Source organism: Falco cherrug, chromosome 2 (genome assembly GCF_023634085.1).
Source record: "Falco cherrug isolate bFalChe1 chromosome 2, bFalChe1.pri, whole genome shotgun sequence".
In the NCBI taxonomy this organism is placed as follows: Eukaryota; Metazoa; Chordata; class Aves; order Falconiformes; family Falconidae; genus Falco; species Falco cherrug.
This window is the reverse complement of record NC_073698.1, coordinates 103,456,831-103,474,422: the sequence shown is the minus strand read 5'-3', so window position 1 is coordinate 103,474,422 and position 17,592 is coordinate 103,456,831.

Here is a 17,592-nt window from a genome sequence, read left to right as displayed (position 1 = left end):
TCACTCCAACTCTGCATGGAAGTGTTTGACTTCTACCTGAGGAGACTTGGGAAATATGTGAAAGTAAAATTCTTATGTGAGATGTAAAGTAGTTTTCCATCCAGTTTTGTTGTAGCACACTGGGTGGCATCTCTATCACATCTGTGACCTCCAGAAGTGACAAATCTCTTTTTGCCTCGATAAAACCAGTTGGTTCCTCTCAACAGTGAACCTCTATTCCATATGGAGAATCTACCATAGGTTTAGAGGAGACTGACAGTTCTGATTAAGGAAAATAAATGCAATACTTCCTGGAGGGTTATCTTATTATACCTCCTCCTCTAGGTAAAAAAAATATTTAAAAAATTTTAAAGATCCAAACAAACAACAAAAGACAAAGATATGATAACAGAGCTGTGATTAAATTTTCACCAAAAAAAGAACCACAGAAGACTGAGGGATGATGCCTCAATGACAAATACCTCAGTGGGTACTCAGGAACTGACCAAACTTTTAAAACTTCAGTGAGTCTTAGTGACTTTAACACTTGAAAAAATTGCATAACAATTTATGACCTTTTCATGGAAGAGCAAGATACAGCAAGTTGTAAATCACGTATCTATCCATCCTAGCTCTAATATACCATAGTCTGTGTTCATGGCAAAGGAAGCAAATACAGGAAGCTCTTAATCAACATGGTACAGAACTATTGGCAATGAATCAGAGAACTGTAGTGCCCATTTTAGAAGGCAAAAGATCTTGTCCAGTGAAAAATTCCTGTTCCAATTATCAGGAATGCAGTGTCTAGGTAAGTGACAGAAAAACACTTGAATAAGAATTATGATTACTACTTTTTTGAAAAAAATGTATAAGACAGAATGAAAGTATAAGGAGAAGAATTTGTGTTTGATGAGTGCCTATCATTATCTTCAAGAAAAGTAAGGGTGGAAAAAAATCCAGGGAATAATCCTTCAAGTTGTTGATCCAGCTTTTAAGAATGAGTTAGGTCTGCCACTTGTAAATGTGTCTGAAGTATAGAGAATAAACACCTGGAGCTGTTCTAGCTCATTTATCTATCATTTAAGTGATCTCCTAATTTGATGTTTTGATCACCAAACTTTACAAATACAAAAAATATCACATCATCAGGAGTTTTCAGTATCTCTGAACTGGGAGGAAAATCAGTTATTCATTTTTACTGGAGTGTAAACTTTCTACCCTCTAAACATCCCTCTGTTAACAAAAAAATATAAACATTGTACAAAACACAAGACAGTTTAACTTAATGATGCTCATTGAAGCATCAGTGCTGCATAATCTGATTTGCTTGATGCTTTAATAATGCAAAACATGGTTTCTGCTTTATTACATAGCTGTTAATGCAGAAATTACAGGCTTACAAAAGATTTACTATATTACTATTTGGATGTAGACTTCCTTAATAGATGAGAGTGTTTGCTGCTCCTTTGAAATCAAAATATTTAGTCTAGACATTCTACACTGAATAAAGACTGCCATCTTCTGCTACAAATGCATGGGTATAGTTATCCAGGTTAGCATCGTAAGAGGGCAGTATATTATACTGGACTTGTCTTAGTAAGTACTTTAGATTTAGTATCTCCTTTTCAATTAATGTAACAAGAGACACAACTAGAGACATTTAAAAAATACTTTGGGTTTTTATAACATACATTTTCAATCTAAATATCTGTATGCTTTTGATCCCTTTCTGAAGAACAGAGAGGTAGCAACCTGAAAAAAGGATTTCATGGATTAGAAAATACATTAACCCACCGAATTAAGAGGAACTACACTGGATTACAGCAGAGACTTCACTGCAAGACTTTATTCTCTAGTCTGGCAGCATTACTGCCATTGCTGATTCCTATTCAAGATTGAAATTGTTTAACTTTGCAACAGTTGACCTGTGTGTGGTTCAAAACCTTCCAGCTGAGTTTTCTCAGATTTCATGTACTCCAGCAATGATGTGCGGAAGAGCAAATGGATAATTTAGAGTTCTGAGAAGATTGGTTCTGTTTCAGCCCATAATTGATTAGGTATCCCATGAACTCCAGGTAACTAAAAAAAAACTAGACAAAGAAAGTTTATTTACTCAAAAGTTAGCAGGAATATGATCTCAAACATAAAGAGATTTTAACATTAATTTGCCATCTGATATAAGAGCTTTCCAAATTAGCAGAGAATTTGTTGAGGATGATGCAGGCCTTTAATGAATACCATACTTTGATACAACTGATACATACTGATACTTTCATAGAATAAAACTGGCAAAGCAATACTTCTCTCATGAGGGTTTGGGAGGCTCTGGGGAGAAGGATTTGTGCCTTAACAGTCACCAGAGGAATGTGGGTATGAAAACTATATGAGTTTGGGCTTCTTGGAAGTATTGTTGTGTGAACTTCTATGCTCTATTAATATGGCTAGTGCAATAAGTTTCTCACAGTGGCTCAATCTGGCTGAAAAAGACCTTTGCCTGATGTGTTCCTGGGTTATTCTACTCAATAGTAAAGACCATGTATAGCAAGCCCAAGCACTGCAAAAGATGTTCTTAGAAGTTTACCCAGTTTAGAAGCCTGGCATGCTGATATATGCTTTCTCATAGATTTATAAAATGTTATTAGAAGCACACTGAAGTAAACAAAGTTCCCCATGTGATACGAATTACAACTGATGAACTGTTCTCATTAAGTCTTTTGTTAGAAAATATTAATTTGTTCACATAGAAATATTTCTAATGAAGGCATGACCTAATTTCAAAAGGATAAATTGTTTTTAAAGTCTGATGTTGGGGTGTACACAAGTCCTGGTTCAATTGGGCAAAGGGAGAAGACAGGCAAACTTATATTTGTGTCATGTGGTGGAGAAGCTTAGAACACACGGCTGCTGGTGAAGTCCTCTTCAGGGTATTGATAAATTTGTACCCAAATATGTGTGAGACACATCCTGAGATTTTCCCCTACTAAAAAGATATTCATATATTGAGAGTAAGAACTTAAATATAATTTAAATGTCCAAATCAAAATTTTGACCTACATATTTTTTTGTCTTCTTTCATTCAGTGAATGATTACCTTTTAAAAAACAGAGCAGATCCAGTAAAAGGCAAAGAGACATTCATTCCAGAATGGCTATTTATTTAGACTGTAAATGTCGAACCCGAGGAGGCACAATAGTTCAAACTCCCTGTCATGGATTAGGTAGAATTTGAAGCAGCCTACAAATTTACAGCTGGAACATGGGTCCCTGATGTCAGCAGCAAGTGCCCTGATAAAAAAGCTACTGGATATTCTGGGAGTGGGGAAAGGTGATGAACATTGTTCTTCACCTTCTCATTTCTTTTTTTCTTCACTGTAACTGGATAGAAAGGAAAAGCATTTTGAAAACCTCAAAGCTTCCACAGAACAAACTTCTATATATAGAGATCTAATACTACTGACCTCTGTGAGCTTTGGATCAGTGGTAGAAGGAGGGCTAACAATGACATCAAAATCAGGGAGAGAGGAAGGAAAAGAATAATGTTGACAAGAAAGCAGATAGGCACAAAGTAAGAAAATTTCCTTGACATTAAAAAGGCTGAGATAGAACAAGACACAGGAGGGGGGAAAAAATGAAGTAATAATAATAATAAAAAAACACTCTCTCTTATTTGAGGCAGTGAAGATTTCACCTTGAAGACATTCATAACTTCGGTGCATTATTACAATTAACCTCTAACCTGGTGTGCATATGAGTGCACACCAGGGGGAAAAAACCACAACATCTAACAGACTGAATGAGCTGCTTGCTTTATCGTAATGAAAGTTCACAGGCAAGATCTAAGCATCTGACCATCTTTGCTCATTTTTGTCCCCATACAATAAGATTCTTCTTCACTAGACAATCATAGGCTTGCATCTAAACGAATTAATGACTGGCTCAAAAAGAAAGCATCCCAACCTTGAGAAACAAGCAACAGGCATGGCAATCAAATAACTTTAACACTGACAGATACAACTTCTATTTCATTTGCTGTCTTAACATGCAGGGCAACAGGCAATGACATACAGTATTTCTACCCCAAGGATACCAATATTGTTCTTCCAAGAGGCAAGAAAGAGAAGATGCTGGGACCTGCAGAGCACACGCTTCCTCCCTGCTACAGTCCAGCTGTAAGCACAGAAGTTATTCCACCACTTTTAATTCCTCTTGTCAATTATTACCAAAAGAGTCATTCAAGAAAGGGTGAGGTTTTCATTGGTTTGGGTTTCTTTGTTCTTTATCTTTACCTTTCAGAACTACCTGCATGGAAGACACACCCTCTAAATATAACCATACTTGAGCCTTCTTTAAAATGGTCCCATGTCATGGTGATTACAAAATAGTACCAGATCTGCAAAAGGTAGGCTGCTTTTATGATGCTGTTTATAATCCAATTCTTGCCTGAATCCTTTCTCCTCTTCCTTATCTGAGGACCCAAATCAAAAGAATCCAGTTTTGATTACACAAAGTTTGATGTACTAAGGATCTGGTCTTTGCAGAGTAGTCTATTCAATTTTTAGAATTTTAAAATTATTCCTTAATCTCCAACAGCAAACTCCTCTGCAAACAACACGGTAGACTGTGGGCCCTAGCCATCTTTGCTGATGTTGTCTGGCTTACTTGGCCTACAGAATCATGTAAGAGTAGCAGGCACAACTACATATTAATAATGATAAATGAAAGCTGGAGATCAGCTGGCTGTTTTAACTCATTTCTACAACACAAAAAGTATAACTGTAATTATATAAAAAAATAGATCTTTTCATCCTGAATCAGTATGAAAAAATAACAGAATTTTCCATGAGACAGAAATTCTGTATTTTGCTAATCTCAGCTTTAGTCTCACTTCAAACAATAAGGTGCTCTTTACCTTCAAAAAAAAAAAAAAAAAAAGGTTCTAGATCTGGTAATCCAGTATTCTTTCAAATAAAAGTACCTTACAATTTTTTTCAAGAATACATATGGCACTTATTAAACATTCTTACTTAGTGAATAAAAATATGCAATAAGTACAAGTAATAATACTAAACTATGTTCCAAGTTTCAAGAGTAATACTCTAGAAATCAAATGGAGTATGTAATTACTGTATGTAACCACAGTAGGTCTATTTTTTCCAGCTACACTGACTATACTTGCTGTTAACCTTCAGTCTTACATCGACTGAACTCCTTCAGGGGTTGTCAGATACTGATAAAGGAAAATGTGGTGTCATAGCCAAAAATGATTTAACTCAGAACTGCAAGACTCAAAGATTCACTTTCATATTAATATTATGTGGAGCCTGCTCCTACGACATAATGTGGTGGGTTGACCTTGGCTGGATGCCAGGTGCCCACCAAAGCCACTCTTTCACTCCCCTCCTTAGCTGGACAGGGGAGAGAAAATACAACAAAAAGCTCATGGGTTGAGTTAAGGACAGAGAGAGATTACTCACCAATTACCATCACAGTCGGGGCAGGGGGGCAATATTGACTTTATTACTCATCAAATCAGAGTAAGGTAATGAGAAATAAAACCAAACCTTTAAAACACCTTTCTCTTACACCTCCCTTCTTCCTGGGCTTAACTTTACTCCTGAGTTCTCCGACTCCTGCCGCTGAGCAGCACAGGGGGATGGGGAATGAGGATTGCAGTGAGTTCATCACGTGTTGTCTCTGCTGCTCCTTCCTCCTAAAGGAGAGGGCTCCTCACACTCCTCCTGTGCCAGTGTGGGGCCGGTCTGTTCCATGGGAGACAGTCCTCCATGAACTTCCTTAACGTGAGTCCTTCCCACAGGCTGCAGTTCTTCATGAACTGCTCCAGCGTGGGTCCCTTCCATGGTGCGCAGTCCTTCAGGCACAGACTGCCCCAGTGTGGGTCCCGCATGGGGTCACAAGCCCTGCCAGCAAACCTGCTCCAACCTGGGCTCCTCTCTCCACAGGTTCACAGCTCCTGCCAGGTGCCTGCTCCAGTGTGGGCTTCCCATGGGGTCACAGCCTCCTTTGGGCATCCATCTGCTCCAGTCTGGGATCCTCCATGGACCACAGGTGAATATCTGCTCCACCATTAACCTCCATGGACTGTAGAGGCAATCTCTGCTCCGGTGTCTGGAGCACCTCCTCCCCACCTCCTTGGTGTCTGCAGAGTTGTTTCTCACTTATTCTCACTCCTCTTTCCAGCTACAATTGTTGTTGCACAGTTTTTTCCCTCCTCTTAAATATGTGCCACCACCATCACTGACTGGCTCAGCATGGGCCAGCGGCAGGCCCATCTTGGAGCCATTGGACTTGGGGGAAGCTTCTAACAGCTTCTTACAGAAGCCAGCCCTGTAGCCCCCCCACTACCAAAGCTTTTTCGTGCAAACCTAATATACATAATTAATACAGATTTTTAAGGTTAGAAATGGCATTTTTGTCTTTGGAGAGCTGTGATGAATTGTCTACAGGAATGCAAGTATATAGAATTTAGCTACATATCAAAGCAAATAAATAAAAAATAAAACCTGATTTTATCATTGATGCTTATCTTTGTTGAATAATAACAGACTTACTGCATTAATAAAGCTGCGGAGGTTCAGACTGTAATAGATCCCATTAAAGGAATTTGATGTTTGTCATTGACTTCAGCAAAGTGAAGCCTCACCCCCAATCCCTGAATTCATTGGTACTTTTGATGACTTATGGGCAGAAACATCAACATGAAACAAACTTGTCCTTCATCATTCAAAAAACCATAAACAACAGATTTTTTTAAAGCCAGCTGATGAATATCATTGTACAAGCAAGCACTCCACTCAACACATTCCATTGCTTGAGGTTGCCTGCTTGAGGTTGCCTTCTAAATAATTAATGTTTCAAAAACCAGCAATAATACAAAGAATGATTGTAAAAATCGATCAGTTATTTGTAATATTTGTCATTTGGCTCAGTTTTTCCATGAAAAATGGAACAGACGTGTTAGTAATTACTTTTTCCTTCTATTTTCTTCCAATTACAACTTCTATTAAGGTTGGCATTGATCAGCAGTGTTTAAAAAATCCGCAGAGGAAAATCAACTTTTAAAATTAGTTGCTTTAGTGTGAAAAATCTCATAGATATTCTTTTTTTAAAGGAGCCTGCCATTATAAATGTGAAATAGCATTATGTATTTGCAAGAATGACATTTTAAAGAAGATATTGAAGAAGAACAAAAAAGGAACAAAATTTGACACAAGAGGCCATGTTTTTTTATCTAAAAAAGAGAATTACAGGGTAAGGCATAGAGAGCACAGGGGATTGTCTTGCTTAAATGCATGGAAAAATCTATATATCCTTTCTGGGAACATCTTCCAAAAAGTGCTGTGTTTGTAGGAACTCAAAAGTTGCTGGAAAACTGATTTATTTTCCTTACAATTCATACTAGTGACAATAAAAAGATTTTTTCAACACTTTCTGGTAACTGCATTCCTAAGGACAGTACTGGACAGCCCTTCTGTAAGGTAAATCAGAACTTCATGTCCAAACACTATAGATCCATATAGAAATTAAAAACTTATCCTAAAAATACTTTTTAAGGTAAGAATATTAGAGGAAAAAATAGCAGTCCAAAGCAGTACATGCAAATTGCTCTGTGAATGCTATAATGGTAAGTAAACACACTCCCGTTAAAAAAAAAAAAAAAAAAAAAAGCCCAAAACAAAACAAAAAAACCCCAGTGATTTTTAAATTTGAAGTATAGAAAAGAATACATTACTTGAAAAGAGAAAAGTGGCCAAATCTCTGTAGGAACCTCAATGAATTTAGCAATTTTTAAAAATTATTTAGGTAAAGTTGTCTCCATACTACTAAGAAAATGGTGACTATTCAGAGGCATTTTTAGAGAATGTGATAACATTCAATGATCTAGCAGAGAAAAGATGCTTGTATCATGTTTTATACTGAGATTATAACTACAGCTCAAAACTCTCTTTTCTCATTTCTGCTGGACAGCAGTTTCCATGAAAATACATTAAATGTACTTTAAAAAGAAAATGTATTCTATAAACAAAACTGAAATTTTCTTAAAATTATATTTCACACATGTTCTATGACAGTGAATCTTCTCGTCTCAAAAGTGATCATTCACCTGTCTCATCCACAGGATCATCAGATTTGCTGTATTGTCTCACTGCAATGTGTATATTCAATGCTTATGCATTGATCAAAAAGCATAGCAAATGCTAAGAAGCACTTTAATAAAAAAAATGCTTACAAAATGGGACCTAAGACTAATACAAGTTTTATTTTCTAATAAGAAACAGTGCTTGTCATTTGGCCTAATTTTGAAAAATGGCAAAACTCCTGTTGTGTTCAGTACACTTACACCACAGATTTGTATGGATCTCAGATGCGTTAAAGATTGTTTTAGGTAAATTACATACCTTAAAAACTCAGTTTCCAATTCTTTTTGAATCAAGAACAGACTGCTCTCACATCTATAGTCTATTTGTAATAGTATCCCCTCTTTAACAATTTACATTATAGAGAAATGTGCAAGGACTTCTATTTATGAAAAAATACAGCATCTTCTCATTTATCTTGCTGTATTTAAATATCAGACTAAACCCGAAGTACTAGGATTATATCTCCTCTTAAATTTGTTACATTTATGAATATACTGAGTACTGTCTTTCCACAAAACTATCCAGTTCTGAAGGAATTTGGAGAAGTTTGAATCCTATCTTCAGAGGTGTTCTTGTGAACAAGTTTCAGTTTAGCTAAAAGTGAATAAAAAGTTGGGTAATAGTTTTAAATATATCTTTAAATTTCTTTTGGTAATGAGTTGAAAAGAAAAACTTTGATGCCAAATGTAAACTACATTTACAGTTAGTATTGGCTTGTACAATGTTTAAAGAACTCTGCGATATGGAGTAGTGGAGAGGATGCTAAATAGTGCTACTTTAGATCCTTAATTATCAGCTATATCCTTTGCATAACCAGAGCTAATCAGGAAACTCAAGTTTTGATTTGACACTAAGAACAAAAAAAAGTCTGGTTTTAGAACTTATTGAAATAGTGCCATTTCAATCTGAACTATTTACTGTGGATTTTGTGTTGTTCTATAATGCTATAAGGCATTAACTTCACTTTCAGCTGAAGACAATTATTAGACATTTTGTCTTCAATGACAAAGATGATTCACTTGCCAAGGGATGCTCTTCACCTTGCACAACTGGAATATTTCTTTTGAGCGCTGCCAACAGCTTCCTGCCTCCCAGTAGGAGCTAGTGTAAACCAAAGCCATAATTCCTTTCTTTGGTCAGTCATTTTATAATGCATACTTGCAAATACTGTTTGAAATGTACTTTTGATAAAACTTCAAAGTAGCTACCCTGTGCCTAGGGGTTGACAGAAAGTTTAAATAAAAGTAATATATTTCTGTAAGTACATTTTTCTGTAGTGATAAAGGTTGTACAATGAACATTTTCCTGACTTTCTCAGCATTTATTATTTCGTTGAAATATTCATAGGAGGAAAGAAAATAATGATTAGGCCCACAATATGTTATTTTATGACATCTCATTTTTTGCAGGAATGCCTTCAATTTTCAGACTCAAATTCTAATATTTCTTTGCTGTAATATGCTCTTCTCAGAAGAAAGAAAAAGGTATTTTAAACAATAGCTAGACTGTGAAAAAGTCATAATAGTAATACCACAATCTCAGAATAAATATATTCCTAAGCAAAGGACTATTCCACAGCTTATGCATGACTTTAGAATAATGGACTTCAAAAAATACCAAATCTCAATATATTAAGGTAAGTGCAAGTTAGAGTTCCTTGAGCAGAAAACCTAAGAGAGAAAAAACACAGAGGAATTGGTGGTTACTGGAAAACGGAACTAACTGAAAAGCTATTCCAACATGCAGGGAAAGTAAGAAACAGTAAGAGAACAGTAGAATTGCAACAAAGGTGTTACATAATCTAAAAGATCATAAACAGGAAAATCAGAAATAAATATATGATTAAGCATGAGTTTAAAGAGATGGCACAAACACTGAATAAAATCAGCAAGGCAAACACAAAGCCAGTTATAACTGTCAAGGGTTATAAAGCAACAAGAAAATATGTTATGACTAAGCTAGAAGAAAATAACAGAAGAAAATTAAGATCTGCTGTTTACATATCAACCAAAAATAACAAGCAATAGATACACTAAAACCTGACGTTTTCTTTTTTGTTATTCTTACCACTTTTCAGAGAGAAGCTATATTAACTGGTATTTGGAACATTGTTCAAAAATTATTTTGGCTGGGTTTTTTAAGGATTCTCATGAGAAAGCCAGTGGATCTTTGGGAATATTTTAAAGTATCCAAATACTGTGTGATCTATTCCTTTTTTCTCTCTAGACAATAGCTATCTTGAAACACACATCAAAGGATGTGGGAGATTACAGAACATCTAGTATTTTACCTTATCTTTTATTAGAACAGAAAAGACAGAGATGAGTAAAGAACCACTAATCAGTCTATCTTCAGTGAATGAAAAGATGATGACTGAAATTATTAAACATTTTATTAGTACCTAGAAAATAAGATGATGGCATAGATCCATCAAGGACAAAAATGCCAAACCAGTTGTTTTATTCTTTACCTAAACATACAGCCAAGTTAACAGGATACATATTTACAAAGATTTTTGTGCCTTCTATACACAAACACCCCATAAATTAAAGAAACTCTATCTAAATTAACAAACAAAAAAAAAGAAACAAATGAAGTAATCTCAAAGCAATGCAGATAAGCTTATGCATTGTTACACTGTCAGAGTACTGCCGTTGGTTTTTGACAGAGATCTACTCTGGAGTCTATTCTACTCAGCTGCCCTCAAATAATAAAACAATTTTGTGAGAAAATGGAAAATGCATTCACAAAATAACAGTCTAGACAAGACTGTGAATATTTTAGAGGGGATGCAGATTCAGGATGATCATGACAAACAGGGAAAAATATTAAGCAGAAGCAGTAAAAACATCTGAGACCATAAGACTGTATTTCAGAAGTGAAAATAAAGTATACAGATAGGAAATAATTGGCTATGTAGAAATACAAAACTTGTCAGAAAAGGATCTGGGAGGATTGTGGATCACAACTAAAAGCTATAAAAATACCAAAGTAATTATTTTATATATTAGCAAGGATAGCATGTGTAAGAGGTACAAGAAACCTATTCCTCTTAATTTAGATCTAATGAAGCCTCAGATGCTGTTCAGCATGATGGTTTAAATGCCAAAAGAAAGAGATGCTCAGCTTGTAAGTAAACACTGAAGGACTGTGGGTTTTCCATTAAGAAAAAAGGAAACTAAAAAAACATAGATAAGAAGGAACAACCTTTTAGTCTTTATTTCTTTTTAAGAACCATGATTAATTATTCCCTGTAAAACATTTTCAGGAAGGAATATGTAAATTAGATATAAAGATATCTAATCTTTAAGCTTAGATAAATTTAAACAAGCTTTTGAAATATCTTTTGCCAGAGGTGTCCACCACAAAAAATAAAAATGTGTTTTGGGAGGGAATTGCCAACTGCTTTTAAATGCATTTTTCTTAATCTCATGGCTTTATGCATCAAGATTTGCTATTCATGATCATGTTTTTCAAGACATGAAAACTAAAATCAGGTTTTACCTAGAGGTGCTTAGGAAGACCACTAGTACAATTCATTGCTTATCTTGTTAGAATCTACTGATGATCTGCAGTGTGTTAAATCTGATAATGTTTTTTCAAACTCCATGAAAACAAGGTATTTTCAAGACTAAAACATTAAAAACTTAGAACCTTAAAACTGAAATGGATATATTTTCCACAGCCTTGAGTAATGCTTTAAAAAAAAACACCATACACACACAATCTAGATTAAAAATTATTTAGCTGATTGTGAAATTGATAACTGTGGAAGACGATGGTCTGTATTGTCAATAATATCTATGGTAATTGCTACACAGCAGTTAGGCATTTCAAGAAATCTATAATTTAATCTGCCTGGAGAACACTGTAACTGACAGGTCTGCTCAGGAAATCATTTGAAAAAGAACATGTATTGAAATCCCTTAGATTTTAGAACATTCTCTCATGATATATCTGGAAACATTCAGAAATATTGATATTGGGGATTTTTAAAGTGTTAAAGAGAATTTCTTAGCAAACAAAGACTCTGCATTAAACAAGAAAAAAGAAAACTTTGAGAAGCTTTTTTTTTTTAATTTAGGGGTACTAATTGTTAATTTTTTAAAATTTTGATTCAGAACTGAAATGGGTTGCAAGAAAAAACAAGCAGTTCACATTGGTTTTAACTGAAAACAAAACAAAACAAAAAACATAACACCCAGCATACCTTGAGGATGAAAAGTCGTTTTTGTTTCTGTACTAAAGTGTCCATCAATGTGAAGAAGAATATGCTCTTCCACCAGCTATCCTTCACTGCTGCTGTGAAATGCAAATGTCTGTAAGGGATATTTTAATGCTAGTAGGAAGAAACCCATTCTTTTGGGGCAGGTCCCCATTTTTCCATAGGTTGTCCCCATTCCCAACAAGTCAACACACACTTCTCTCTCTTCTTTATGCAATTTTCTCCTCTGAACATTCAGGCTTCACTTGGCTGTCTCTTAAACATGAGTTTGGAGTGGGCAGTGCTCCAGAGACTGCTATGGAGACGACAAGATATCTGGCCTGTTGCTCTGTGGAAATCTCTGTGCATGCCCAATCTGTCACTGCAAACTCAGCTATTAATATGCTATTCCATTAGGAAAGAAATAATCCCTTGTCTGTATTTTCTATTTACCAAATCGATCTTTACTCGTTAATGTGATCACTAATTTTCCTCATCATCATTAATAACAGTGAGCTTTTCCCCTCAGAAGAGCAAGGTGCTGCCCCTGAAGGCATCACTTCTGAACTTTCCACTCTATCCAAGTTCATCAAATCTGGTTCCCTTGGCCTCAGGCGAACTGTTATCTCTTAGGATGATAAGAAAACCTCAAGAGCATACCTACTGTAAGGCTGACTTTTTGTAAATATATGCTATGGGAAAATGAGTTCTCCACATGACTGCCTTAGGAAAGCATGATTTTTTAAAGATACAGTTTTCAGATGAAAAGTTTCACTTTATGACATGTCATTTCGCTTTAAATCAATCATGTTATATCACCTTATTCCAATGCAACAAGACATAAGACAAATTTAAAATATAACTAAACTTGACAAGTCAGACAAGAAAAGCCAAAGAAAGTTGTTTACATTTAAGGCCTTACCTAATCATAATTATTTCCTCCAATAAATGTAGCAGAATGAGAACAAGTTCATACTTTTTTTTGCTTTTACCTATGTAAGCTAAGAAAACAATGCACCTTTGCTAAAATAGCTGCCTGAGGGATGTTATGACAATACACCAAAATAACATTATTTGATTTACGCATTTGAATGAATAATACAGATATTCAGAGTTATTATTTTTAAGCTGTCAAAGCTGTTGGTTTGTCAAACATGGAGATGAAGTCTATTGCTATTTAAATATTTGTATTCTACCCATATGTAGTATTCCCAACTAAAGCCAAGTCTTCCCAGTGTTTGTAATTCTATGTATACCAAAAATGAAACCAACAACTAATCCAAAAAAATTTAAAGAAAAAGTTATTGACATAAAACAAAAGAAAAACATGCCAACATGTATATCTTCTAAGATATGAGGATTGATTAAGTTACTACCATTTTCCTTCAAGTATATCCTTATCCTTCTTTTACCAACATTATCTTTGTCCAGCACATTTTGGTTTTATTGACTTCAGTGGATATTAGACTGGTGTCAGCCAAGAAGTAATTATTTTTATATAAACTGTGGTTTGGGTTTTTTATATAAACTGTAAGGAGGTTGCCTGTCTGCTCACCTGATGAGGTCATTAAGGAAATGGGCAACTCAACATGAGGAAAAAATTGACAAAATTTACTTATTCATAAAGACTATCCCATAACCTACCAAGTGGCAAGACATTTTCTATATGTTGCCAAGCTCTACTACAGTCCTAATCCCAGTGCTCTCAGTAACTGTGAAAACTCCATGTTATCAACTAACAATATATTTTTTATTAGAATACTCCAAAAAGCAATAATAATTACAGTATAGGAAAGACATATTCTTCTGTAATGCTCTGCTATTACCTTCGTGAATATTTAATGTTAAGTAGAAACTACTAAACCCTAAAACCTTAAGCAAGCATTACAAATCACAAGTTAGTATACAATTTTATACTTACTAATCTTATTTTTTCCTGAATTCTGTGCTAGATTTCTTCTGAAGTTGGAAGTACCTATCTAATTGAATTTTGCTTTTAAGTTCACTCAATAAGGAAGCTTTAATTGTATTAAGTAAATATAACTCTTATTTGTTATTGTTGAACTCCACAATGAGATCTTGTATGCCTCATTTTAGGCAACAGTGCTGTGACATGCAATCTCTCAGGTTCAGATTTGATATGCCCTAAAAAACCCCCAAAACCTCAAAAACAAAAAAAACCTGCTAAAATGTTAGCATGTTAGCTAAAATATCACTTGCAAGGAAGGTAAACACGCATTTAATATATATTTCTTTTCCTTCCTGAAAGGTTAGATCATTTTAAACTGCATTTCCCTTAAACAAAATTGTATCTCTGCAAGGTGTTTTCCTATGGCTGATGGATAGATGAACTATTGTTCCACCTCTCAGCACGTTTTCAATATTCCCTTGACTATTTCTTAAGATATTTTTCACAGTTTTAACTGAAAAAGCCTACTAGACAAAGGACTTTCACTTTGGTCATGTATTAAATGTCTAATTTTTAACATAATCCACAGAAACTGAAGGAAAAATGTTGCTACATGTTGTGTTATCTGGACCATTTGGCACATAATGGCAATCTATCAAAGAATCATGTAGGCTGGTAGGGATCTCCAGAGATCACCTAGTTCAGCTTCCCTCTCATTGACAGTCTGGCTGAGCTTTGACTGTCTCTACAGATGGAGATTCCTTAAAAATTCAGGGTAACCTGTGCTGATGTTTGACCAAATTCACAGTGAGTTGTCTTTCTTGTAGTGAATTGGAACATCTGATGTTCCATTGTGGAGGGTAGACCTTGTTTGCTTGCCAGGTGCCCACCAAACCGCTCTCTTACTCCCCGTACTCAACAGGACACGGGGAAAAAAGGCAACAAAGAACTCATGGGTCAAGATAAGGATAGGCAGATCACTTATCAATTACCATCACAAGCAAGACAGACTCAACTTGGAGAAATTAATTTAATTTATTACCAATTAAACAGAGTAAGATAGTGAGAAATAAGAACAAATCTAGAAACACCTTCACCCCAGCCCTTCCTTCCTGGGTTCAGCTTCTCTCCCAACACTTCTAACTTCTCCCCCTTCGCCGAGTGGTGCACAAGGATGGGAAATGAGGTTAGTGGTCCATTCATAACACTTCATTTCTGCCACTCTTCCCTCCTCACACTCTTCCCCTGCTCCAACCCGAGGTCCCTCCCATGGCATACAGTCTTTCACAAACGTCTTCAGTGTGGGTTCTTCCCACAGGCTGTAGTTTTTCAAGACCAGATTGATCCAGTGTGGATGCCCCACAGGATCACAAGTACTGCCAAAAAAACCTGATCTAGCATAGGGTCATGCATGGGCTGCAGGGTGAATGACTGTTCCACTGTGCTCCTCCACGGGCTGCAGGGGGACAGCCTGCCTCACTTACCATGGTCTTCACCATACATGGCAGCAGAATCTGTTCTGGTGCCTGAAGTACCTCCTCCCACTCCTTCTTCACTGACCTTGGTGCCTGCAGAGTTGTTTCTCTCACATATTCTCAATTCTTTCTCCCAGCTGCTCTTGCACAACATTTTTTTCTATTTCTTAACTATGTTATCAGAGAAGCATCACTAGCATCACTGGTTAGCTCAGCTTTGGCCAGTGGTGGGTCCAACTTGGAGCCAACTGAAACAGGCTGTGTCCAGCTTAGGGGGAGATCCTGGTGTTTCCTCACATAAGCCACCCCTGTAACCCCCCCCACTACTAAACCTATGCCACATAAACCTAATGCATTCTATGTCTCACCTCTCTGCATCATGTATTTAAGACATTATTAAAATACATTCATCACTTCATCACACAATCTACAGTCTTCACAAACTTCACTTAATTCAACAAAAATATTCCACACACACAAATCAAAATAACATCATCGCAACACTGACAAAGGTGGACAATTTAAACACACTCCACCCCTCATTCCTTCACCACAATTACAACAAAGAATTCCCCACAAATAGCCTGTTCTTTAGAAATGTTCAGTCCACGTTTTTCCCATTACCTCTCCCAACTACTGTCCTTATCTTGAACTCCTCATGCCCCATGTTGGGCATCACAAAGGACTATGATGGGTCAAGCTTGGCTAGCTGCCAGGTGCACACCAAGCTGCTCTTTAAAACCCCTTCTTCAGTGGGACAGGGGGAGAAATAAGATTGAAAACTTATAGGATGAGATAAAGACAATTTAATAAAGAAAAGAAGGGCCACATGAGGAAACAAAGGAATGCAAAAGGATTTATTCTCTTCTTCCCAGCTGCAGGCAATGTCCAGCCACTGCCTGGAAAGCATGCGTATGCTTTTCAGTATGCGTAGTGGTTGCTTCAGAAGACACACATCTTAATAATGAATGGTCCCCTCCTCCTTTCTCTTGGCTTTTATGGCTGAGCATGATGTTATATGGTCTGAAATACTCTTTTGGTAAGTTTAGGTCAGCTCTCCTGGCTATGTCCCCTCCCAGTCTCTCCTTACTCCCAGCCTACCAGTCTTTTGGAAGTGGGGGGGGGGGGGGGGGGGAGAGGTGTTGGAGAGACAGCCTTAATACTGTGCAAGTGCTGCTTAGTGGCAGCCAAAACATTAGTGTGTTATCAACATTGTTCTAGCCAGAAATCCAACGACAGCACTATGAGGGCTGCAGCAGGGAAAGTTAACGGTACCCCAGCCAGAACAAATACATCCACCTTGTGACCATTGATGTTTGCCCTCTGCTGTGACTTCTGAGAAAAGCCGGCCCCGTCTTCTGTACACGCTCCTGTTAGATAGCTGTCAATACCAATAATGTCTCCCCTTAGCTTTCTCTCCTGGTGTAGTATGGTTTAATATAAACCTGTATCGTATTCAGTCCTTTCTTTTCATCTTACCAACATATTCTGCTAATACAGATTCTGCTCATGCTGAATAAATTTACTTGTTTTGCAGTGGTGTCACTGAAAGCAAAGGCACTATTTAGAGCATAATAACTTCATTCTACAGCATTAAAAGTGCTGCACATTGTGTGTACTTAATTTAAGGAAACATCATGCTACTCATGTTGTTGGTAAGAGAGTAAGCTGTTTATTTATTTTGAACACAAATGGTCTCATACATCTGTGCAGTAAAGTGTATTCAATTTGCTTCAGGTAAGATAACAAGAAAATGCATGGAACAGGATCCAAGTAGCTCCCTCAGCTTCAGCTTTGTTACAAAGAACCTTTGATCAAAGCCAGATTTTTTGATTTAGTTGAAGTTGGCCTCCATTGCCATCATTGA